A 27,364-nucleotide genomic window follows, 5' to 3' on the forward strand; every position below is an offset into this window, starting at 1 on the left:
GAAAATTCGATTGTAAACATGCATTCTGTTCTGTTCTGAATTACCATGGCATTATCTGAGTTGGTGTCGTCACACTAAGACTTGCAAGTCATATTTTTGAGCCATAATGTATCATGCATGATTCTTTCACTAAAACACAATTCAGACCACCCAAACATGCAAGTAGTATGAGAGATTTCATTTTCCAAAACACAAGTCAAATCTATGCAAAGATTCTCATTCTTTCATCAAACATGTGGTGGTCATGTATTTTTTTTTTGACAAACCGTGGAACTCTTTCATATTATAGATATATTCAAAATTTATCAACATGAACAACCCTCTCTTTTGAATTTAAAATCATATTCAAGTCATAACATTAATCAAGACATTCGTATCATGCTTTTCAAGATGCATTCGAACAATCCATATCATATGAAAAATGAGAAAAATCATAACAAGAGAGGGATTCTATATGATTCATGCTCTGAATTAAATATTCAAACCCAATTTTCATACATACATATATATACGAGTACAATTTAATTTGGGTAAAAGGCCTCAAGGCCAAAACAATAGTGCCGTTAAAACATTTATAAAGCAACATTGTAACATAAATTTTAAAACCCCTTTGAAATTCATGATTTCACCATATTTAAATGTTTTTAAATAATTTTCTTATGGCCAAATAGTTTTAGGAAAACCCCACTTACCTTAGATTACTTAGGTTGAAGGATGGAACCTAGATCTTGATCCGTTTCTTAGAAATCTTGAACTTAAAGGCTTGACTTCTTGATCTTTGGGGAATGAGTTCTTGAACGGGAGGAGTTAGGGTTTTTTATTTTGAGAGGAAAAGTGAAAATAAGCAATTTTGTCTTCTTGGGGTAGAAATTCTATGTTATAGACCAATTTTGGATGAGGGGAAATGACCACGGTTCCCCTAGACCCATTAGAAACTGAAATAATGCGTAAAATAGCCTTATATTCGTGTTTGGTTATCAGATTTTGGTGAAATTGGTATCGTTGGAAAGCTACTTAAATTATATAAAATTTGGTGGGTCTTGATCTGCAAAATTCTTTGTATATCAAAAGTTATACATGTTCCAATTAGATCCTTGTAGAATCTAATATCCAATTTTGAATGAATGAGAGATTCTTAGCTTAACTTTGCTTTAGGCCATTTCTATGAACATTTTTCATCTCATAGTAACTTCATATACTAGGCGAGAGATCATGACACATGAATCTAAACATAAACCATGGAATCTACACAATACTGCATGGATTCTTAGGATAAAGCACAGTGAGAAATATTGGTACACATATCAAGATAAGACAAGGGAAAGAGACCGAATTACCCTTCTGGACTCGGAAATTAGTAAGATAAATTAGGCACCCAAAGCGTTTGGCGACATAACACAGCGAGATCGTATCGAGACATTGGTTTGGCCAATGCAATTATCGATGCGTTGCGTTGATATCACATCGAGCCACTGGCTTGCTCACTCAACACATATCAAACATGGTCCGAAGAATCCAAAACATTCCCAAAACAACCCCTTTACGCACCTGAACATGAATCATCTCAAAAATCTATGTCTCGGGGTCGGAAAGATCAATTTGAAAATTATAAAAGTTAAGATCTCAAAATATGGCTAAGCCTTCTAATGCTTAGAAAAAATTTCAGCTCTCCGTACATGCAACCAAGAGTGTCATTGAGTAGAGAATACTACGGGGTGTTACATTACAACTAAGACAAAGATTTTCGCTTGAAGCTATTGCTCCTCATTTAAGGAACTAAGATTTTTCCATAAGTTTGCATAAACTTTAACACTCTGGCTAAACACAACATAGGATGAATCGATGACATACAAAAACATATTTTCTTAGGACCAAACAAGCAGAGAGACATAGATTTTCATGGATCATAAGCAACATAACATATGAACTCAATACATGAAAGACTGGATTACTGAGAGACATAATTGCTTCTAGTTTAGAGGTCAGATCATAAACCTAAGTCCATACTCGAACCATAGGCATGAATTAAATAGATGACGCAAAACATTAGCAGGGTACTTTCCTAAATTGAAGTAGAAGGATTATTCTTGAGTAGAATTAGGTTCATCATAGTTCCTTCCTGCAACTTGCCACACTGAAAATATTTGGGAACTCACTTAACTCCCCATCTCCCCCTTAGATCAAAGTCATATCCCTAGACTTGCAGACATAGCCTCACATCAAAATCTATAGCCACAACCTCAACGTAAATGAGACATCACTATAAATTCAAATCTTAACTCTCCCTGATGAACTATACTCGGAAGGCCTTATTTTCCAAAAAAAATACTACTCTTAACTTTCTCTAACCTCTATAGGCATCACTCTACAATTCCCACTCTCATGAGTGTACGCATCCAATCTCCCTATCACGAAGTGGGGTATCAATATACATATGAACACAAACTTTTCTTAATAAAAAATATACAGATACAAAATCCTTTCTAAGACACCCCCTCCAGGGACATTAATCGAAATTTCTCCAAACCCCTAAAGTCATCAACTTCCGACTAACATTTTTATGGGCATAGACACCCACGTTTCTAAATACTAAACGCTCCATCTTCAGCTCCTTAGAATACTTGCATTACCTCTAAAATCATGTAACCTTCACCTTAACAAAAATTTGTAAAACCATACCCAAGGCTCACATTGCCTACCTAATTTTCCTCAATTCAACTCTAAAGAGAACCATACAACAACTTTCCAGATTTCTTCATACTATAAAATTCAAGAACGAAATCTAGGTACACAAAACACTTATACACTTAAAACTTTCTCTATCAACCTGCTGCCTAAGGTTAACTTTTTCATATATACTTGCGTTCTTATCCACTTAACGATTCAACCACAATTTATTATTTTAACACTAGTTCTCATGTACACATATACCTTATGATTATCACTTACAATTTTATAAATCATCAACCTAGGCCATTTCGTACATCGCATCAATCCTGCTAATTACTCCACAAAACATACATCATTAATCGTAAGCTATTATTCTTGCCACCACACTTCACACCTCAAGTTCAAGTCTATAGTCTTGTATCAATCATGTACCACCAACAAAGCATGCCACATGCTACACTAGTCCATAAAATTGGGAAGCCAACCCAAAATACTACATTTCGCCTAGCTACTACCTACCATCACATCCCTTCCATGACTTTACTACTATACCTCAAATTCCACTACCTATATTCTCACATAGTACTAGTTTAGTACTACTTAATGAAAAGGACCAAAGGGGGGGGGGGGGGGAAAGTTATATTATTGAATTAGTCAATCTTAATCTTGCAATATAACCCATTTCAATCTTATCAACATATTCTAATTTCTCACATCATTCTTACTTACCTAATCGTATATCACAATGATCTTCAAAATTCAATAAACAATAATGAGTCTCTACTTATGGCTTATTAAATAATCTACCCCTTTTTATTTACAGCATGATTTTTGAAACTACAATGACCATCCATTCCGTGAGCTTTCCCTATTCTAAATAAATAATAATCATATCTTGTATCTTTCTTCATAAACTACCATACAATCTACAATTATTGCCGCACATTCGTCTATCATTATACCACATTAGTCTATCATTATACAATGGCAACCCACTCCTCAATCCACGATTATACAACTAAAACTATTTATTTACGCAAAAGTCACCCTTACTGATTGCTAACTTCGTGACTATATGTCATCAACTTCTGGACTATCTCACTATCAATAGGCCATGACACTTTAACATATACTACTACTCAGGTGGAAATATAGTTCCAATATTCTACTACACATTATTACTCTTATACATTATATCCCTAACAACAATTTTATTAAAGGAGACTAGATACACTCCAAACCTTAGGCTCAACCACACAGCTGATGCAGATAGGGGTATATGCTTAAATAAACACATTTTAAAGCACTCACGGACTCCTCTTAAGTCCTTGTGAAAAATCCATAACTTTATGGACAACTCAATTAGAGAGAACCACATCGCTGGGGGAGCTAGACTCTTGGAATTGTATCGCCTCGACAATGAGGCATGACCCATGAAATTGGAACGAGGAATGAACTTGGATAACTCTCTTAAGGATAAATCTATAGCACAAACTAGAGTATGAAAGAATAGGAAACAACTCCTAAATGCCTAGTAGCCTCTTGATTATAAGTGTGGTGCACAAAACATCCATAAGTAATACTCTACTAGACATGATTTTGCAAACACCCTGGCACCATGAACCGTGCTCTGATACTAAGTTTGTCATGACCTGAGTCGGGAACCTAGTCGTAACGAGCAACCCAAACCATGAAGGCCCGGGCGCTCTTTTAAATCTGGTAATCATACATAATATTCATATAATATAAGAAAATTTGTGGAAAATAATAGAAGATGGAACTATGGCCAATCTCATAAACTCGAACACTTTAAAAAGAAAAATTTTGAATATTCTAAATATGTGAACAACCGTCTGTGAAATCTCTAACAAAACAAAACTATCTTAAGTCTGAAATAAAATTGGGACAAGTCCCCCACTAGACCATAAAAGAAAGAAACAATGAAATTTGAAAATTTGGCCTTCCAAATTAGAGAAGGCTCACCAACTGCAACTTTTGACAAGTCAATCTACTACTTAATAGGACCCCAAGTCTGTATCTCAGAATCCTGAAATATAGGGGGTCAATAAAGATGTATTGGTACACAGAGAAATCCAAAATAATGCTTTTATATAAATAAAATAGTTGAGAGTAGGTGGTAAAACATCATGCATGATATGGTTTGAAACACATGGGCACTTCTTAAATAATCATAAAACATTTTTGTCAATGCAGTTTCTGATCTTTGTATTACTTTTGAGTTAGGTGGCACGCCCCTACAAGTCTGGTATTCCACGGGCTATATAGAATCCGCCATTGACTCAACGAGGAAGCCCCCAACCTGAGTTTGCCACAAGGGTTGAAGTGTCTAATTTTGATACACCACAGGGCACAAGTCCAGTTTAAAATCCCTCTAGGGGATGTAATAACCCGTATCGGAAAAACAAGGTATTAGAAAATGAGTTATCTGGACTCGTTCCTTCTTCGGGGAACCACCTAACGTCTCTTTACGTGAAATTTTAACCATTTCTAAAAATGCATCATTCTAAGTTTCAAAATCTGAAAATCTAATTGCAAATATGCATTCTGTTTCGTTCTAAATTACCATGGCATTATCTGAGTTAGTGTCGTCACACCAAGACTTGCAAGTCATATTTCTGAGCCATAATGTATCATGCATGATTCTTTCATTAAAACACAATTCAGACCACCCAAACATGCAAGTAGTATAAGAGATTTCATTTTCCATAACACAAGTCAAAACTATGCAAAGATTCTCATTCTTTCATCAAACATGTGGTGGTCATGTATTTTTTTTTGACAAACCGTGGAACTCTTTCATATTATAGATATATTCAATATTTATCAACATGAACAACCCTCTCTTTTGAATTTAAAATCGTATTCAATTCATAGCATTAATCAAGACATTCGTATAATGCTTTTCAAGATGCATTTGAAACAATCCATATCATATGAAAAAAGGGAAAATCATAACAAGGGATTCTATATGATTCATGCTCTTAATTAAATATTCAAATCCAATTTTCATACATACATATATATACGAGTACAATTCAATTTGGAGAAAAGGCCTCAAGGCTAAAACAATAGTGCTATTAAAACATTCATAAAGCAACATTGTAATATAAATTCTAAAACCCATTCAAAATTAATGATTTCACCATATTTAAATGTAGTTGAACCTTTTTCTTATGCCAAAGTAGTTTTAGAAAAACCCCATGTACCATATATTACTTAGGTTGAAGGATGGAACCTAGATCTTGATCCTTTTCTTGGAAATCTTGAACTTAAAGGCTTGACTTCTTGATCTTTGTGGAATGAGTTTTTGAATCTTTGGGGGAGGATTTAGGGTTTTTAATTTTGAGAGGAAAAGTGAAAAAAAGCAATTTTGGCTTCTTAGGGTAGAAATTCTATGTTATAGACAAATTTTGGGTGAGGAGAAATGACCACAGTGACCCTAGACCCATTAGAAACTGAAATAATGCGTAAAACAACCTTATATTCGCGTTTGATTTCGTGTCGATGCGATCTCGACCCGACGCATCATGATCGTGTCGACTTACTGTGTCACACGGAAAATGCTATAACTTTTTGCTCGGTTATCAGATTTTGACGAAATTGGTATCGTTGGGAAGCTACTTAAATTATCTATAATTTGGTGGGTCTTGAGCTGTAAAATTTTATGTATATCAAAAGTTATACATATTCCAAGTAGACTCTTGTAGAATCTAATATCCAATTTTGGATGAATCTGAGTTTCTTAGCTTAACTTTGCTTTAGGCCATTTCAATGAACATTTTGCCCCCCATAGTCACTTCATATACTTGGCAAAAGATCATGACACATGAATCTAAACATAAAACATGGAATTAGAGCTCACACAGGCAGAACAATGATTTAATTTCTAGTTAAAAAATATGGGACGTTATAATTCTTTTGCTTGACACATTTTTTTTGAGCTTTACTGACTTTATCCTTTTTCTAAAAGAGCGTTACGATTGAAAATAAAACTATGGATCAAATAGGGTAAACAAAGGATGACACAATGTTTGGATAGTAGAATGAAATGCCTTCATCATATCAATCCTTGAAAATGCAAGTACATATCATGAAATATGAAATGAAATAAAAAATGAAGATTATTTGTGATATTGAAAAAATCTAAATTTAACTGAGCATGTTTGTCACATCTTTTTCTACAATTGTCAAACTTACAACTCTATCCTTATTTTACATCCCTCACATTGAATGACTCATGCCTTCGTGGAATTGATTTTCTTTTTATTCCTCTTGATATAGGATCACACATTTTTTACCTAATTGAGACATGTCTTTCAATTGATGACCAAGTTATTGTTGTAATTCTCAAAATATTTTCCTTAATTTTGATAGAAGAATTCAACATGGTCACCAAATATGTCAACACTCTATCAATTTTTCAAATGCCTTTTTCTCTAATTCAGAGTTCATGCTGAAACTGGATTTTAAGATCTGACTGAAAATTTCACAAGCATGTTATATCACTAGAGCCAACATAAAATATACTATGTAAAGAAAATAAGAAAATAACACATATTTAAAACACAAAGAAAAAAATGGCATTCTATTTAGTTAAAATAAAAGATAGAAGGTTTAAACATGAACGACAAAGAAACAAAAAAAGATAGATTTCTAACTACAACCTTGAGATAATTCAAAAAATAGAAAGAAAATCAACACAAACTACGAATAATCGTTCCTGGTAAGGAGAGGAGTGACTTCCCAATTTTTGACCTTGAAACTTTAGCCACTGAGTTGCACATCATGACTAGAGTTTTCATCACTATCAGACATATTTCCCTCAACAAATAAGTTTTGGATCCTCATTCTTAACTCATTGCTTCCCACATATTATGCATCACCATGTGTTGTGAAGGATTATGTGTGAAGTTTGAGGTGTCAACGTTTTACACTACAATCATTTTTTCTTGAATCATCTTTTCTATTTTTCTTTTCAAAGTACGACAATCTTCAATTTTGTGACCATGAACATCAAAATAATATGCATACCGTATATTAGGATCAAAATTTCTTAAATGTAGGTCAGAAATATACCCAAGGAGAGGAGTAATCATGTCCTCTATCTCAATCTCTGGAACAAACTGGCATAGGATTCCCCAATAGGAGTAAAATTATCCTTTTCCTTCCTCCTCTTTGCGAACACTAGCCTCGGATAAAACTTGTATTTAGAGGTTCCTTGGTAAATTTGTGGGGGTCGAGGACGATGTTGAGGGACTGGTGCATGCCATTATAGATAAGAAGACGGATGAGTATACAATTGTGTATTGTTCAAAGGACATTGAGGAAGCGAAATAGAATTTCTTGGATTTTGAAAAGAGGAACCTTGTTGTAGATGAGTATGTGAATTTGATATGTAAGTTCAGGATTGAGGCTGATAGTACTGTTGAGTTGGACCTCTCAAACTCTTCTTTGGCCCTGGCACGACAATAGGTGTGTTTTCCTTCATCTTTCCTTCAGTTTACCTTGATTGATTGCAATATTGTCCCAAATGTTTCATAGAATCCTTCTGTTCCATTACGCTCCCCAACTTTTGATGTCTTAAAACTTGGAGGAAGGTTAACACTTGTAAACATGCCCTAATTTTTATATGAAACATCTTTATAGCCCACAAATCCCAAGGAACTTTTCATATCTTTTTCTACACTCTTCACTTTCCCCACCATTTTCTCATGCTTTTATGGGATACTAGGCTTCTTAATAAGAAATTTTGGCGGTCCACTTAACTTAATTGTAGGCTCAAGGGTATAACAATAATCATCAAGAGTATTGAACGTGGATTAAATAGTGGATTAGGGAAGCAAAATCATTAGATTGATAGCCAAAGTGGAAGCCTCAGTAGAAGGTTGAGCAACAAAAGCACAGACAGTATGTGGTGCTATGAATGTGGTAGGCTTATACTTAGGAGCTAAAGAATGAGTGGTGGAAGTATTAGGGTGAATTTGAAGTGGAATAGATTATACAATATGCTGTGGTGCATCAACAACTGTAGGAAACTAACTTTGCAATTTTGGTGGAAGACTCCAGGTATTTGCAGGGTCAATAGTGGGGAATGAAGGAGGAGGCATCCGACTGGCCCAAGCTCGATACATTTCTATCATTTGTTGTCTTAGTCTTAAGTTTTCTTCCTTTAAACTCTCAATTTATTGACTCTTTGTTTGATCTATGAGGTCACTCTCTATATCCTTGTTGGACACAGCTAAACCTTCTTCAGACTTGGTATGATGTGGAGGACCAGCCAAAATGTCCCAAACCAACCACCTTAAACTAATTGAACAAGAAATAGCAAATTTGTTAGAGTTCAAAATTTAAAAAAAACTTATTTTTTCCTTTTTGAAAGATAACCTAACCCAAGAAGGGCACCTACATATCTCACTCCGGAGAGAAAAAAATCAGGTGCGCGTAGTTCGTGAAGTCCTGCCAAAAATGTCCAATTAAACTCTTTTTCGTTTTATTGAAATTTTAAGAAGAAAAGAAAATAACAATTTTTCAAAAGAATTGACGAAAATTGTTTTGCATTTTTCATCTTTAACATCCCTATACAAAATGGAATCTATGATTACCAATAAAATCTTTTTGGGTTTTCAATTTTAAATTTCATATGAAATTTAAAATTGAAACTATAGAAGAAAATTATTTTTGCCGTTTTATTTTAAAAAAGTATATGACATCTACTCTAATAAAGAGTGAAGAAATTTTTTTTTTTTCTGAATTTTTCAGATTTCTATAAAAAATGGAAACCTGTGATTACCAAAGAAAAATCTTTTTTGGGTTTTAGATTTTGAATTTCATACGAAAATGAAACTTTACACTATAAAAGGAAAATCTTTTTGTGGTTTTCTTTTAGAGATGTTTATGAAACACCAACTCTAATAAAGAGTGAAGAAAAATATTTTTAGATTTTTTAAAATAAGATCTCCGAACCAACAATAGGCTGCCTACGTATCTCACTCCCGTCAGAGGAGAATCAGGGGTGCGTAGTTCGTCCAGATTGGACAGCTAAGGATTAAAGAACAAACTAAACCTTGACTTGAGAGGCATACTTACAATGATGAAAAACGTCAATAATTTTTTTTTTTTTGAGTTTTTAATTAGAAACTTCACATAAAACTGACACCAACAACTATGAAGAAAAACCTTTTTGGTATTTTTGTTATATGAAATGTACAAAAGTTCTACCTTTTTTTTAATATTTTTTAATAAAAAACACCTATTAAGAAAAATCTTTTGGAATTTCGAATTATGAATGCATGCTAAAGAAATCAAAAGAAAATCTTTTTGATGTTTTTTTTTTAACAAATGAGTGTAAAAGGTAAACCTCTTTTTTTAAAAAAAAAAAAAAATTTGGAATGTGAAGAACAAAATCCATAAAGAACTCTAAAAATAATCCACGAATCTCTTTTTTTGATTCACCTTTCTTTTCTTTCTTTCTTTATTTTTTTTTCAACATTTCTTGCCTATGTACTTTACTTCTAACACATGCTTTTCCCTAAATCAATCCGTCAAATGACCCCGTTACCCTAAAAATAAAACAATAAGCACGTCGGGATGCTTTATGGGTGAGACTTCTACGAAGGACCAAGTGGGTCCCACTAGGTCTCAATATGATGCAGATAAGCTTGACCTAAAGGCTGACCTACACTTGGGTACACTAACAAGGGCGTTCAAGGGAGCATATTGTCGATAGTGGTTGTTTTACTTTCCTCTCACTCCATACATCCGATGGCTCCCCCTCCTAAAATAAGGGTGACTGAACTAGATTTCGTGCGCACAACATGCACTCCAAGACTTGTTGCAGAAAGAATTGACTTGGGTTATGCATATGATGCCAGATATAAAGCGTTAACACATAAGAAGAAATATTGTAAACACATAGCATGTAGGAACTCAACAATGATAAATTAAACACAAACGATAACATAAATAATGTTTATACACCCATAATTTCAAACTAATCTGATACAACTCCAAAAATAAGCTCGAATTCTGAAAAAAAAAACTCCCCAGCAGAGTCACTAGGGCTGTCACACCTTTTTTTACCAAAAAGATTAATTTTAAGTTTGAAAGGATTTTTATTATTAGGTGACAAATATGAAGATTTGTTTCCTAAAGGACTTTTATATTCAAAACGGTAGAGTTTCCAGAGCTGTCACACCCCTTTTTTACCAAAAAGATTAATTTTAAGTTTGAAAGGATTTTTATTATTAGGTGACAAAAATGAAGATTTATTTCGTAAAGGACTTTTTATATTCAAAACTCAGAGTCGACACTTGGCATAATTCGGTGTGCCAAGTTACCTTTGGAAATTCTTTTCAAAATTTTTTGACTCTTTAAAAACTGGTTTGCGAACAGATATTTTAGTTAAGGAATTCTGTTGACCGAGGGAAAGGTGTTAGGGACCCCTTGATCTCGTGGTTCGATTACGGTCGCTTGATGGAGCATATTAGCGAATTTGACATTATGAATGAATAAACCAAACAATAACACACAAAACAATCAAACGAATAACAAAACAAAATAAATCCCAAAAAATATAATGTCCATTCCAATTATACAGTCCAAAATAAAAAATATGAAAATATAAATCCTATTCAAAACTAATCCTAGACTATGCTCTACCCGACGCCTCAGACCTTCGCACAAACATCTTCTGGGTACAAAATACTTTGGGGGTTTTCCCGATGAATAAACACAATACCTTAGGGCATTCCCAGGTAAAATGATACATTTAATCCAAAAAGTAATAAAATGAAGCCAGTCAACACATACTTCAAGAATTCAATATTCAACAAGTTCTAAACTTTGCCTACCCTACCTACATTTGCCTACCCACTCGACATATCATGATACTATATAGTTCTATTGGCATTCATTTAAAGTTAAACAACCCATGAATCGAACCAACCAAAATGCACTTTTTTTTATCAAGTTTCAATTCTCATTCCATTTATTCCCAAATCCCTTTTATACGTTAATTTTTACACAAAGAGATTATCCAAACTCATGCTAACATCAAATTTGTACCATTATTAATTATTCACAAGAAATCAATATCAAACATCAACAAAGATCATCTAATCCCAACCAACAACACACAGTCAAAACATCAATGCAGCAAATTGAAACAAAACAAAAACATAGAGTCAAAGAACTGAACCTTAATAATTGATTTTCGTTGATAATAACAGGTTGAAAAAATCCAAACTTGAAACCCCAAATAGAGAACCTCCACAGTGACATAATCCGACTCCAAACTTGGTATCAAAATTTAAAACCCATAAACTGATCGCGATGAACAAATCATGATGAATGGGATTCCAATTCTCAAATCAGTAATAAAGAACGATGACTGATGAGACCAAAACAAAATAACAATAGAACAAACCAGCCCGTATATGTATATATTTCAAAAATTGATCCAAAACAAAATTGATTTTATCAAAAACACACTACTGGTTCACATTTATGGATTAATCTTCAGCGTTTTTGGCCGGTTTCACCTTGAAACCATGAGAAATGGAGAAATTTAGGGATTAAGGAGATGGGTTGGCTAACTCAATGAACGAGAGCTGATTCTAGCAAAAAATTTCTCTAGAGAAACTCAATAACTGGTCAAAAAACTTGAAAATATCTATTGTAATCCACTGAATCTTCTCACCCTTTTCTTATTCTTATGCTTATATATCTTTATATCCTCTCTCATTGTCTATCTATGTGTGTGTATTATTTGGTGTTGATGGAGAGGACGAGTAGAGAGACGATTTTTCCTCCCTTCTTGTTGCTGTGTGTGAGTGAATCTATAGAGTGTGTGAGAATCGTGTGTATTGTGCCATGGTGGTATTGATTTCTTGGCCTCTGTAGGTGCGTAAAATCTTGAAAATAAAAGGGATCAATCTTCTTCATGATATTGTGCGTATTTTTGAGCTCCCTATGGTGTATTCTCTCTCTTGTGTATGCTAAGTGTCCCCTTTGTATTATTTTTATTCTATGTAAATATGTTGAGCCTTGTATTCTATTAAGAAAAGGGGAAATCAGCGTGACTTGGGGTGGGGTCTAGGGGATATATGAGGTAGGGGTAGGGTGTGGGGTGGTGAGGTAGGTGGGGTAGTGTAAGGTGAGTGAGTTGGTTAGGATAAAGTTTGTTAGGATAAGTGAATATTAGGATCTAATATGTTAGGGTTTTATTGAAATTTTGTTATTTTTTTGTATTTTTGTGGGGTATAATCACATGGGTGAGGGTGTATGATAACGTAATGTGAAAATGGATGAATTGGGTTTCGGGAGGGACAAAAATAGGTGTGTACAGAACATACAACTTGAAGTTGAATCCTGCTAAGTGTTCTTTCAGTGTGCTAGCTGGGAAATAATTGGGGTTCATAGTCAGTAGAAGGCCATCGAATTAGACCCCTCCAAGATCAAGAAAATTCTAGTTTTACCATCGCCAAGGATTAAGTAAGTGGTTATGAATTTCCTGGGTTGTTTGAATTACATTAGTAGGTTCATTGCCCAATCAACAATCATATTTGAGTCAATTCTTAAGATTTTGAAGAAAAATGCATCGAATGAGTGAACAGAAGAATATCAAAAGGCTTTTGACAGAATCAGGTAATATTTATCCACTATGCCTATTTTGGTTCCATCAAGGAAAAGAAGTTCGTTGTTGCTTTACCTTTCAGTCTGAGAAAATACTTTCGGGTGTGTCCTCGGGCAACACGATGAGATCGATAAGAAAGAGAAATCAATTTACTACTTGAGTAAAATATTTATGCCATATGAGGCTCGCTACACTCTTATAGAAAGGATGTGTTTTTCTTTCACATAGTCTACACAAAAGTTGAGGCATTATCTATCCTCGTACACAACAAATCTAATTTCTAGAATGGATCCATTAAAGTATATATTCTATAAATCCATGCCTACGGTAAAGTTAGTAAAGTGGCAAATATTGCTGAGAGAGTTTGACATCGTGTATGTGACTGAAAAGGCAATCAAAGGGCAAGCCTTAACGGATCATTTAGCGGGGAATCCATTTTATAATGAGTACGAGCCACTTCAAACTTACTTCCCAGATGAGGAGATTTTATTCGTGGGAAAGGACATTGCAGAGATCTGCCCCAGATGGAGATTGCTCATTGATGGAGCGGTCAACTTTAAAGGATCAGGAACCAAAGTAGTTTTGGTGCCAGAAATAGGCCAATACTATCTAGAAACCACTAAGTTACTTGATATTGGTGTTTGTGTATTGCTAGTAATCAGAGACTCAGATTTGCTGATTCACCAGGTACAGGGTGAATAAGTGGTAAAGAAATCTAGGATTACTCCTTATGTAGAAATGGTGTAGGATTTGTGTGGAAGAATAAAGGAAGTTAATTTCAGACATATCCTGAGGATACAAAATGAGTTTGCTGACGCTTTGACTACTATATCCTCCATGATTCAACACCCAGAGTAGAGTTACATTGATCCTTTGGAGATAATCTTAAAGGACCAACCCGCACATTATGCGTACGTCGAAGAGGAACCCAAAGGAAAGCCATGGTACTATGATTTAAAAGGTATTTAGAATCTGGAACATATCCGAAAAAGGCTAGCAACAATCAAAAAAAGGCAATCCGATGTTTGGCAAAGAATTATTTCCAAGTGGGTAAATCCTTTTTAGGAGGACTCCAGACATAGGATTCTTAATATGTGTCAATGTCGCGGATTCCATGAAATTAATAAGGAAAAAGCACTTCAGAGTCTACGGGCCCCACATAAATGGGTTTTCCCTCGCTAGAAATATCCTGAGAACTGGTTTCTTCTAGATGACTATGGAAAATAATTGTAGAAAGTATGTTCAGAATTGCCCGAAATGCTAGTTACGCAAAGATTTGATTCGGATGCTTCCTCATGAGATTTATGTGATGAGTTCACATTGACGTTTCATAGCTTTGGGTATGGATATTATCAGACCAATAGAGCTACTGGTGTCAAATAGGCATAGATTCATTTTTGTTGCTATTGATTACATCACCAAGTGGGTCTAAGCTTCTTTATATAGAGACATTAGAAAGAAGGTGGTTGTAGATTTTTTCAAGAATAGATTAATTTACCAATTTGGTGTTCGAGAATCGATTATTACTGATAATAGGGCTAACATGAACAGTCACTTGATGAGTGAGATTTATGATCAGTTCAAGATTATTCATCGCAACTCGACCGCATATCATTCAAAAATAAATAGAGCTGTGGAGGCCGCCAAAAATAATATCAAGAAAATCTTAAGGAAAATTATAGAAAATGATAGATCATGAAATGAGATATTGCCTTATGCTCTATTGGGGTATCGTACAACAATTTAAACCTCCACTGGGGAAACTCCTTATTTACTTGTTTATGGGAATGAAGATATGATACCTGTCGAGGTTGAAATACCTTCCTTAAGGATTATTCAAGAAGCTGGATTAAGTAACGAAGAATGGGTTCGCGCTCACTATGAATAACTCATATTGATTGTGAAAACAGAATGGTTGCAGTATGTTATGGTAAGTTGTATCATCGCAGGATGATATGTGCCTTCAATAATAAAGTAAGAACTCAAACATTTGAAGTCAAGAAATTGGTTCTCAAATGCATATTTCCTCACCAAGAAGAGTAAAAAAAGGCAAGTTCTCTCCAAATTGGCAAGGAACGTACATAGTTTGCAAGGTACTATCTGGAACAGATCTGATTCTATCTTGACCAAACCAATCAATTTCGACGTGTTAAAGAGATACTATGTTTTGAAGGATGTTTTAGTTTTTGTTTCCTTGGCTTATTTGTAATCGCCTTTATGATAATATTTGTTTTACGATGTGTAATTTTCTAGAATCCCTTTCCTTTTATGTACGAACTCTATTTGACTTGAATTCCTAAGAAAGAGATACGTAGGTGGCCTATGTTGGCTTCGATCAACTCCTTAGGAGAATTTATCCTTTCTTTTTATGTACAAACTATGGTTGACCTGAATTTCGAAGAAAGGGATACATAGGTGACCTATGTCGGCTTTCGTCAACCTTTAGGACAATTTATCCTTTCCTTTTATGTATGAACTATGTATGACTAGAATTCCCAAAAAAAAAGGATATATAGGTGGCCTATGTCGGCTTCGGTCAACCCCTTTGGATAATTTATCCTTTCTTTTTATATATGAAATACATGATGACCTGAATTCCGAAGAAAGGGATATGTAGGCGACATATGTCGGCTTCGGTCAACTCATTAGATTTTCTATCCCTAGTGTAGCCTGAACTATGTTTGGCTTGATTCCTATTTTAATGGGATACATAGGCGCCCCAATGGATCAGCCATATAACCCCAGGAAATGGAAAATAGGGTAGAATTTTCGATAAAGAATCTTGAAAATTCACAAGAGGAAGATCACTATCCAATAAGAAAGATGAAGACTCGCTGTAACGCCTCAAGTCTATACCTTGGATGCTACACGGTGCTTATGACCCCGAAGGAACACAAGCTAATTCATGACTGATATCTGTTGTGAGCACTGAAACATGATACTATAACAAATATGGAATAATAGGCTGAAATGCCATAATGTTCAAAATCTATAAATACTGATAAAGTGTATCATAGCAATCTGTAAAATGGAACGCTGTCTGAAAACTAGTCTAAAAGCCTCTAACTGAAACTGTCTTAAAGTGGAGTTCATGGGACAATCCCCCAACTAATTCCATCTACTAAAACACCGAGTCTACTAAATAATAAAATAAAAGAATATCCTCGAATGATGAGGACTCACTACTAATTTATTGCTACTGGTTGAATCTGAATCTATCTATGCGTGGACGGGAACCTGATCATCCGAACATATGATATGAAACATCATACGTAAATAAAGAGTATGTATCAGTACGTGGAATGTACTGGTATGCTAGATGAGGTAAGGCTGAATACAAGGGTTCATAAGCATGAACAATAACTGACTATATGATCTAGAGTAACTGAATATAAGAGTACATGGATAACTAATACTGCTATAAATACTGAGCATGCACTAATGTGCATATAAATAAATATTGTGAATAAGCTTATCTGAAGCTAAGTCCTAAATTCTAATATCTGCAGTTACTGATAACTGAGTTACTGATACTGGTTGACTGTATCTAATAGTCCTGATTCTGTAAAACTGAACTGAGTTCTATTCTAAAGACTGAAACTAAGACTTTGGGAGGTAATTACCTAACCGATATGCCCCAAATAAGATAAGATAACTAAGTTGGGGTCCAACCTGTGACCCCAGTTGGAAGGGTGTCAGTACCATGCCAAGGGTAAAGACATTGAAGAGTTACCCTCATCTGACAAGTACTCTAACGAGAATGATGGAACCCTTATCTATTAGGTTAAAATACCTCATCAACCCTCAACTAGAAGGTTTTATGTCTCAACGTACGCTGGCTACGGAGTTATGGAATGCAAGGATTAGTTTTAGAGATTACACCCTCTACGGACAGGTGAGCCCTCATCCTTGGGTTTACTCGATGCCGAATCCTAGTCCCAACAGAAAGATACTGAAATGATTATACTAAACTGTACTGGACTGAATATTGAGTTTACTGAGTTTTCCAGAGTTCTATAACTGACTGAGTTCTACTGAGTTCTGTAACTGATTGAGAGTAAAACTAATCGTAACATGACTGAGATTCTATAACTGACATTGGCTCTAGGAACACAACTAAATTATTGGGTATTAAATACCCCCAGGACTCGATAGAATGAAAACTAAAGCATAACATGATCTTGAATAATATAAAAATATTCCTTTGTCCATAATTCATACATATAGGCATTTTGTGGAACACTTGTAATTCATTAACTTGTACATTTATGGGGACTATATGCCATCATGTTATAATGGCACTATTTCATCCACATATGCAATTTATCAAACATATGGGGAGGCATAACTAAATCATTAAATCATAAACACTTAGGGTTTACATGGTTTCAACAATCAACTTGCAAATTGAAGAGTTTATCTAGAATATCATATAATTCAACACATACAATGATTAATTTCATAAAAGCATGTAATTTAATAACGGACTAAAACCCAACAATAACATGAACATGAATTCAATTTAATTCAAGCATGGAAGTTCATAATTAACAATCTTGTAATTAAAAATGGATTCATGGACTTTATGGGTGAAAGGAACCCATAGATGAACACCTAACATACCTTGGAGCACTTTTTATTGGAAGTTCTTGGAGAAATTCTTGAGTTTTGACATTTATTACTGAAGCTAGGGTTTTATATTTTAGAGAGAAAGCTTTAATTTCTTGAGAAGAGTAAGTAAATAATGTCATAATAGGGTATTCAGGACTTTATTCTGATGTTTAGGCTGACTGAAGTGAGGGAAAATGACCTAAAATCCCTTGGAAATTAAATCTCAGAATTAACTGAAAATTCCCAATTTTCACCCTTGGTGCAATGCGGCTCTATCACACCGTGTCACTGGAATTTATCAATTGTAAACTGGACTGGTGGCACGATGCGGTGGTATCGCGTTGCCACTTTGGTTGGGACCTGAAAGTTCACCGTGATGCGGTAGGCTTGCATTGATACACTGCAAATTAACAAACATGAAAATAATCCTTGCCGTGATGCGCCAATATTGTGGAGCAACACTGGAAACTGACAATTGCCATTTTGGCATACTCCGCGACGCGCTAATGGACTGAATAATGGTGTTTAATGACTGAAACTTAAAATAGTCATAACTTCTTACCCGGTTATTGGATTTAGTTAAATTTTATATCGTTGGAAAGCTAATTCAATTTCCTACGCAATGAAAAGCTCAAAACTTAAAAATAATGGGCATTTCGAAAATTTTATATTGGATAACTTATGAATTGAGAGTTAATCTTAAGCTAAGGAAACACGAGGTATTAAACTATCTCCCCCTTGGGAACATTCATCCTTGAAAGATAATGATTAAGATGAGAAACTGATAGACTAAGTTTACACTCTAAACATGTATATCTGATGCATGACTACATGACTGGACTATTGACAAACTAAGATCTTACACTGAGCATGTATATATGATGCACAGAATACATGACTGAAGATAATAATAAGCTGGGTTTTCATAATGAAAATACATATTTGATGCATGAGGACTTGACTGAATTGATTCATGAATGCATGACTAACTACTAAACGGTAATGGATACCAATTTATAATTGTAGTTGAACAAGGGACTGAGTAAAGCTAAAGAAGACTGTTACCTTAAGCTTGATCTGAGGTTGTAGAGAAGAGGTGAGGATACTTGGTCCGCATATCTACTTCAGCTTCCTAAGTATCTCCCTCAACGGACTGATTCCACCAAAGAACCTTGACCAAGAGAACTTCTTTGTTCCTCGGTCTATGAATCTGATGATCGAGGATTTGGACTGGAACCTTTTCGAAAGAGAGATCATTCTAAATATTTATATGCTCTAAAGGAATTATTAATGTTGGGTCACCAATGCATTTCTTTAGCAAGGAAACGTGGAATACTGGATGCACTGAGACTAAATCTAAAGGCAACTCAAGCTTATAAGCTACCTTTCCGAAATGGCTGAGAATTCTGTAAGGATCGACATATCGAGGACTGAGATTTCCCTTCTTGTCGAACCTCTTAACCCCCTTCATGGGAGAGAATTTTAAGAACACAAAATCACTAATTTTAATCTCGTGATCCTTTCTTTGCACATCAGAATATGATTTTTGTTGGCTCTGGGTAGCCTTAAGTCTTTGTCTGATTAACTGAACCTTTCTCTAAGGAATTGAACACCAGCCCGGGACCTATTACTGTGGCCTTACCTACCTCAAACCAACCAATTATAGATCTACATCTCCTACCATATAAATCTTCAAAGAAGCCATCTGAATACTGGAATGATAGCTGTTATTGTATGCAAACTCGATCAAAGGCAAGTAGTCATCCCAAATACCCTTAAAATCAACAACGCATGCTCTTAGTATATCTTCTAGAGTCTAAATGGTCCTCTCTACTTGACCATGTATCTAAGGGTAGAAGGTTGTACTGAGGTGAACTCGGGTACCAAGACTCTTTTGGAATGCTTTCCAGAAATGAGAGGTAAACTGGGTGCCTCTATCTAAGATAATGGATACTGGAACTGTATGTAACTTGAACAACTCTATGATATAGAGTTTTGTGTAGTCCTCGGCTGAATAGGAAGTATGAACTGGAAAAAAATAAGCTGATTTTGTTATTCTGTCTACGATAACCTAAATAGAATCATGATAACAATGAGTACGAGGCAAACCTATTACAAAGTCCATGTTCTTCCCATTTCCATGTGGGAATATTGAACTCTTGCATAGACCCACTAGGCTTATGGTGCTCAATCTTAACCTGATGACACGTTGGGAACTTAGCTAAAAAATCTTCAATATCCCTCTTCATCCCACTCCTCTAATAGATCTCACGTATATCACGGCACATCTTAGTGGTCCCTGGATGAATAGAGTAATGCGCACTATGCTTTTTTGCAAGAATTCTTTGCCTTAAGACATCTACACCTGGCATACATAGGTGACCCTAGCAATGCAATACACCATCTCCCTCTTGGGAGAAAACTTCTACTTTCTGATCACTGATTGACTCTTTCAACTTAACAAGACTGTGATCTCTATCCTACTTTTCCTTTACCTCGGAAACTAGAGAGGATTTAAAACTATGTTGAACCTACACACTACCTTTCACTGAATCAACTAAGCGGATACCTAGTCAGGCAAGATAATGAATTTCCTAAACTAACTTCTTCTTACTGTCCTCAACATGTGCAAAACTGGCCATAGACAGTCTACTGAAAGCATCAGCCACTACATTTGCTTTGGCCGAATGATAAAGAAGACTCATTTCATCATTTTCTAATAACTCTAACCATCTTCTCTGACGCAAATTTAAATCTTTTTGAGAGAATACATATTGAAGGCTTTTGTGATCTGTGAACATATCAACATACACCCCATACAGGTAATGCCTCCAAATCTTTAAGGCAAACACTACAACTGCTAACTTCAAATCATGAGTCAGGTAATTTTTCTCATGGGGTTTAAGCTGTCTGGAGGCGTAGGCTATGACCTTACCTCTCTGTATAAGGACACAATACAAACATACTTTGGATGCATCACAGTACACAATAAAACCATCTGAACCATCTGGTAGAGTCAAAAATGGGGCTGAGGTAAGTCAAGTTTTCAAGTCCTGAGTTGTAAGAATCTGACCACTAAAATTGGACTTTCTTCTGAGTTAATCTGGACAGAAGGGATGCTATAGATGAGAAACCTTCAATAAACTGACGGTAATAGCTAGCTAAACCCAAGAAACACCTAATATTTCTTACTACTTTGTTCTTTTAATGATCACCTCTAATGCCATCCCAAAAATAATATGACCATAAAATGCTACTGAACTTAGGCAAAATTTGCACTTACTGAATTTGGTGAATAACTGATGATTTCTAGGACTCCAAAGTATGATTCTGAGGTAGTCTGTGTGATTAATCTCACTGTGGGAAAAAACAAGAATATCATCGATGAATACTATAATGAACATGTCCAAATACTGCTTGCACACTCAATTCATTAAGTCCATGAAAGTTGTTGGTTCATTAGTAAAACTGAAGGACATTACTAGAAACCTGAAGTGACCATACCGAGTTCAGAAAGTTATTTTTGGAATGTCACATTCTCTGACTCTGAGATGATGATAGACTTGATACAAGAATAATCATGGATATGGACTTATAAGGGTGCGCGTTGGTCTCAAGACTTGGTGTGTGCTATTTAGGTGTAGAAGAGGCCCAAAACACACCAAAATCAACCCATAACTTAGACTTGATGGGAAGCCCACTCTTTGAAGGCTCTTTTGGTTATTTTAACTTATATCTTGTAATAGCTATATAAAGAACAATGTAGGGCTTTATTTACTTAGATTATTATGGATTTTGAATTTAGAAACACTTGAAAAACACAAAGTCGTCTCTTCCCTTGATGAGATAAAACCAAAACTTGGAGACAAAAATTGGGTAGATTTTCTTTGTTGTTGATTACTTAGAAACATTGATACTAGAGAGGTGGATTCTGATCTTGTGTCCTTGTAAGAGATAGGTTTATTGTTGTATGTAGTGTTAAGGGTTCAAGACTTACCATTCTTGGGTTCTTAACATTATACCTTCATGTGCTCTATCTATCTATCCTTTTCCTTTGGTAATCTTGTATCCATTTTGTATCTTGTTTTGTGAAGCTATTTTTGTTGTTGTTGTTTTTGTTGTTATCGCTATGGTTTAATCTTGTGTTGTTAAATTAGTTTTTTGTTTTATGCAAAGGTGTCAAACACCTAGTAATATTGTCCTTCTTGTATTCCATTCTTGAATCCGAGAGTGGTCTCCAAAAGGGTCCTCAGTTCTTTGAATTAGTGGACTATTTTTGGAGTGTGTTTGGACTATTTTGAGGAAATTTCGTGTCTTTCAAGTTTTTACAGTATCACTTGGTATCAAATAATTTCTTTATATTGTTCCTACAAGATAAATCTTGGTCTTTCTTGTTAGAAAATTAAAGATAAAATTGTTGAAAAGATGAAAATTTCAGAAAAATTACAATCTGTCCATTGTTGTTGTCTTGGCCGAAATTGTGTTCTTGGCTGAGATTTGTTCTTGAGTCTAGGTCTAGGAGGCTTTTACTTGTAATGTGTGTTTTTAGTGTTAGTTTTTTTCTTCACTAACACTTTGAGCCGATCCAAACTTGAGCTTGAATTGTTAATATTGTTGTTGTGAACAAAGTGTGGCCGATTGGATGTTGTTGTTATTCTAGCCTGGACAGAGTTGAAGGCCTTGTGTTGTGGTTTTTTTTATAGATCTTGAAATAATGTTGTTTCTTTCTTTTTGTACATCACAACAAACTGAAAACACAACATAAAGGGAACTTAGCCGATTGTTGTTGCTATCCTTGTGGTCTTGGCTATGAGATTGTTGACCTTGTTGTGGTGGACTTGTTCTATGGAGATTGTTGTTGGTTTTTCTTGTTGTGGTTGTTTTTTTTTTGAAGTTCTTCAGCATATTCATCACCTTGTTAATATTAAAGTGAACTTAGATCTTAAAAAGGTGAAAGACAACGTGTAGTATTTGTTGAGTCTTGAAAGACCCCAACCACCAAAAAGACTTTACATCACACCTCAACCTTTATCCATAAAACAAGGGTCCATGTTTTAAGTATAAGTACAAGTCTATTCAAAGACTTTTAAGTCTTCAAATGTGAATTGAAAAAGGAGCGCCAAACACTAGTTTGTATTTCCCTCCATTGAACTATTTACACTAAAATGCAAATTGTGAAATTAAAAATTTTCAAGAACCAAACCACTAGTGGACTGCCATGTGGACTGTCACATCACCATATACACTGTTCAAGCAACAATTTTGGCTTAAATTTTGATCTTTTAGTTTCATTTTGTTGTTCCATTAATTTCATTTGTTGATTCCATTACTAACTTACAAGCTAGTACTAGATTGTAAGTTAGTTTTGAAACAGTCCTTTGTTTATACGTTTCTTTGTGTGTCTTATTCTTTTGAGTCATTATAATACTTGGTCTACCTCTCAATGCCTCAAGAATTACAAGCAAGGTTACGACATTTGTGAGACCAAAGTAAAAAAAAATCCAGGAGATAAATCAATAGAGAGGGAGTGTGAAGACCATTCTTGTAAATCTAACTTGCTTGTTGTTTTGTAGGTAACTTCTTGGGCATAATGGAAACCATATTGTCCCTCCTTGATGCTTTGTCCCAAGACCTTTCTAGGGCAAATGTGGGTCTTGAAAAAATTAACTCGGATGTGGTAACTATGAGTGAGAGGTTGGATCAAATAGAGAGTCGAAGGAACTCTCGTGCTTTTACACCTGAAACTTCACTTCCAATGACCAATCCTCCAAGACCACAACATAATGCCACAAGCCAAGCTCCAAATTACCCTTAAAACCCAGAACAAGAAAGACCACTTCCCCCGTAAGTTGATCGATTCAAACAAGGAGGACTTGGAAGACAATTTCCTCCCATCTAAGCTCCACAATTGAAGTTCCACATTACCAAATCGAGCCTCTCAGCCGAAACTTCCCTTTCCCAAAACCGACACATCCAAGAAGAGGAACATGGTAGAGAAAGACACGAAGTATATCGAGTCTATGACGATGCTTATATGATTGAAGGAGACTTGAGTTGGATGAGATTGAAGGCTAATCTCAAGAGAGAGAGGAAGCCGAGGGTCAAAATGAAGATGTTGGATTTGAGACTTTTTGTCATTATGCTCTCGGGTTTGGCTAGCTTATGGACTGTTTTTTGTGCATCTCTTGTGGGATGTTTTTATCTCATTTTTGATACATCCCTTGTTATTATTGAGATTTCAGGCTCTTCATGTTTTGCGGACTATTTTTAGTAGTTTCTTTTGAAGTAGCCAATTAAACGAGATGAAGCCATGAATTTGTGGGAAAATTCCTTTCAAGATGAAGAGGATGATCAAGAATAATCATGGATATGAACTTATAAGGGTGCGTGTTGGTCTAGACACTTGGTGTGTGCAATTTAAGTGTAGAAGAGGCCCAAAACACACCAAAATCAGCTCATAAGTTACACTTGATGGGCAGCCCAATCTTTGAAGGCCCTTTTGGTCATTTTAACTTATATCTTGTAATAGTTATACAAAGAACAATGTAGGGTTTTATATACTTAGATTATTATGGATGTTGAAGTGAGAAACACTTGAAAAACATAAAGTCCTCTCTTGTCTTGATGAGGCAAAACCGAAACTTGGAGACAACAATAGGGTGGATTCTCTTTGTTGTTGATTGCTTGGAAACATTGATGCTAGAGAGGTGGATTCTTATCTTGTGTCTTTGTAAGAGATAAGTTTATTGTTGAATGTAGTGTTAAGGGTCCAATAGTTACCATTCTTGGGTTCTTAACATTATACCTTCATGTGCTCTATCTATCTATCCTTTTCCTTTTGTAATCTTGTATCCATTTTGTATCTTGTATTGTGAAGCCGCTTTTGTTGTTGTTCTTGTTGTTCTCATTATGGTTTAATCTTGTGCTGTTAACCTAGTTTGTTGTTGGCTGCAAAGGTGTCAAACACCTAGTAATATTGTCTTTCTTGTATTGCATTTTTAAATCCAAGAGTAGTCTCCAAAAGGGTCCTCGGTTCGTTGAATTAGTGGACTATTTTTGGAGTGTGTTTGGACTATTTTAAGCCAATTTCGTGTCTTCCAAGTTTTTACAGTATCAAGATTGATCTGAGGTCTATCTTTGAAAAGTAACTGGCACCGTGAAGTTGGTCAAACAAGTCATCGAATCTAGGAAGTGGATATTTATTCTTGATTGTGACCTTGTTCAACTGATGGTAGTCTATACACATTCTGAGAGAACCGTCTTTCTTACGCATGAATAGAACTAGTGTGCCCTACGGGGAGATGCTACGTTTAATGAATCCCTTATCTTGGAGATTCTTCAACTATTCTTTTAACTCTCTAAGTTCTGCTGGTGCCATTTTATTTGCTAGAATAGATATGGGCTGAGTATCTGGAAGAAGGTCTATTCCATAGTTAATTTCCCTAATAGGAGGAATTTTGGGAAGTTATTTGGGAAACACGTCTAGGAATTCATTTACTACAGGAACTGACTAAAGAGTTGGAGTTTTTGAGTTAGAGTCTTTGACTCACACAAGGTGGTAGATACATCCCCTGGATATCATTTTTCTTGCTCTAAGATATGAAATCTACTAACCGTTAAGCATTGTGGTACTACCTCTCTATTCAAGGACTGGTTCATTTGGAAACTAAAAATGAACAATTCTCTTTCTACAATCAACTGAGGCATAACATGAATGGAGCCAATCAATGCCAAAAATGACATTAAAATATGCCATCTCAAGCTCTACTAAGTCTGCTAAAGTAACTTTCTGAGATATCATAATTGAACAATTCCTGTATAACCATCGGGCTGTGATAGATTTACCCACTGGGGTAAAAACTGAGGAAAACTCTACTAGGATTTCTAGACTGACTCCGAAGTTAATGACTATTTAAGGAGTTATGAAAGATAAAGAAGATCCTGGATCTAGAAAGGCATAAACATGTAAATGGAAAATCTGTAACGTACCAGTGACCAAATCATGAGAATTTTCCTGATCTTATCTGGACTAAAGTGTATAAAGCCTATTTGGGTGTTGCCCACTGGTGGCACTAGAAGTGGAACCCTGCTGATTTGGGTGACCTAACTGAGCTAAAGAACGAGTATGCTGACCTTGAGAACCCAACTAAGGACAATCTATGACTCTGTGGCCTGGCTTGCCATATTCGAAACAAATATCACTGCCTACTCTGCAGACACCTTTATGGTTTCTGTCATATGTCTAACAAAGAGGATTTTTTCGAGCACTGCTGACACTACCCTACGATTTAGAGCTTGGCGCCCTAACGCTATTACCATTTTGAACTTAGGTAATAGAGCAATGGCTGAGGACGGAGCTGGAACTAAAGATTTTTTATGAAACTAGGAACGGTTACCACTCTCTGACTTAGGCTGATTAAAATTGAAGCTACCTATTCTAGCTTTTTCATTTTGCCTCTCTCTATGATCGTAGCCTCTTCTATCTGCTGAGCATGGACCATGAGCCTTGATATGTCCATCTCCTTAATCAACATCATTGTTCTGCACTCCCTAACCACACTATCAGATATCCCAGATACGAACTTTCTTATTCTGGACCTATTGTCTCTACTACATAGGGAGCACACCTGGCTAACTGAGTAAACTTGAGGGAATACTCTTTCACACTCATACTACCCAATTAAGATTGATAAACTCTAACACCTTGCTTTCTCTCATCTCTAAGGGAAAGAATCTCTCTAGAAAAGCAGTAGCAAACTCTTTCCACTCTATGGGCTCTACATCTGTGCCCCTGTCTACCTTCCACTGCTTACACCACGTATGAGATACATCTTACAGCTGATATACAACTAACTCAGCACTCTCACTGGAATTCACTCCCATAATATCTGAGACTTTCTAAACCTTATCGAGGAACTCCTATGGATTCTCTTCTGGCTTAGATCTTGAGAATAGGGAAGAATTCATTCGGGTGAAGTCCTGAATCTTGGTTTTAGTAGTATTGTCCACTGGGTTGGATGGAACAACAACTGGTCATCAATTCTGAGCTGCTATGGAATTGGCTAGAGTAGTGATACAGCTCTAAATTCTGCACTGGAGACATGCTCGTGTAGGGGATTAGCCTGAATGGGCAGAGGCGTTGATTGATTTCTGGTTCTTATTTCATTAGTCTTTTTGGGAGGTATGTTCTGTAAATGAAAGTAAGAAATGGATTAGACTGAGAGTTTAACTTGAGCTCATGCTCACTCACACGACATGAATACTGAAAAAATGGAAACTTTTACTAAAACATCTCATAGCCCCCTGTCCATAAGTATGGTGCGCTACACACCCATGTATAAGACACTACTTGATGTTGCTTTCATACTTCCTAGGACACTATTGAACCTTAGGCTTTGATATCAAGTTTGTAACACCCTAATTCTGTAC

The sequence above is a fragment of the Capsicum annuum genome, chromosome 4 (assembly GCF_002878395.1).
Source record: "Capsicum annuum cultivar UCD-10X-F1 chromosome 4, UCD10Xv1.1, whole genome shotgun sequence".
Lineage (NCBI taxonomy): Eukaryota > Viridiplantae > Streptophyta > Magnoliopsida > Solanales > Solanaceae > Capsicum > Capsicum annuum.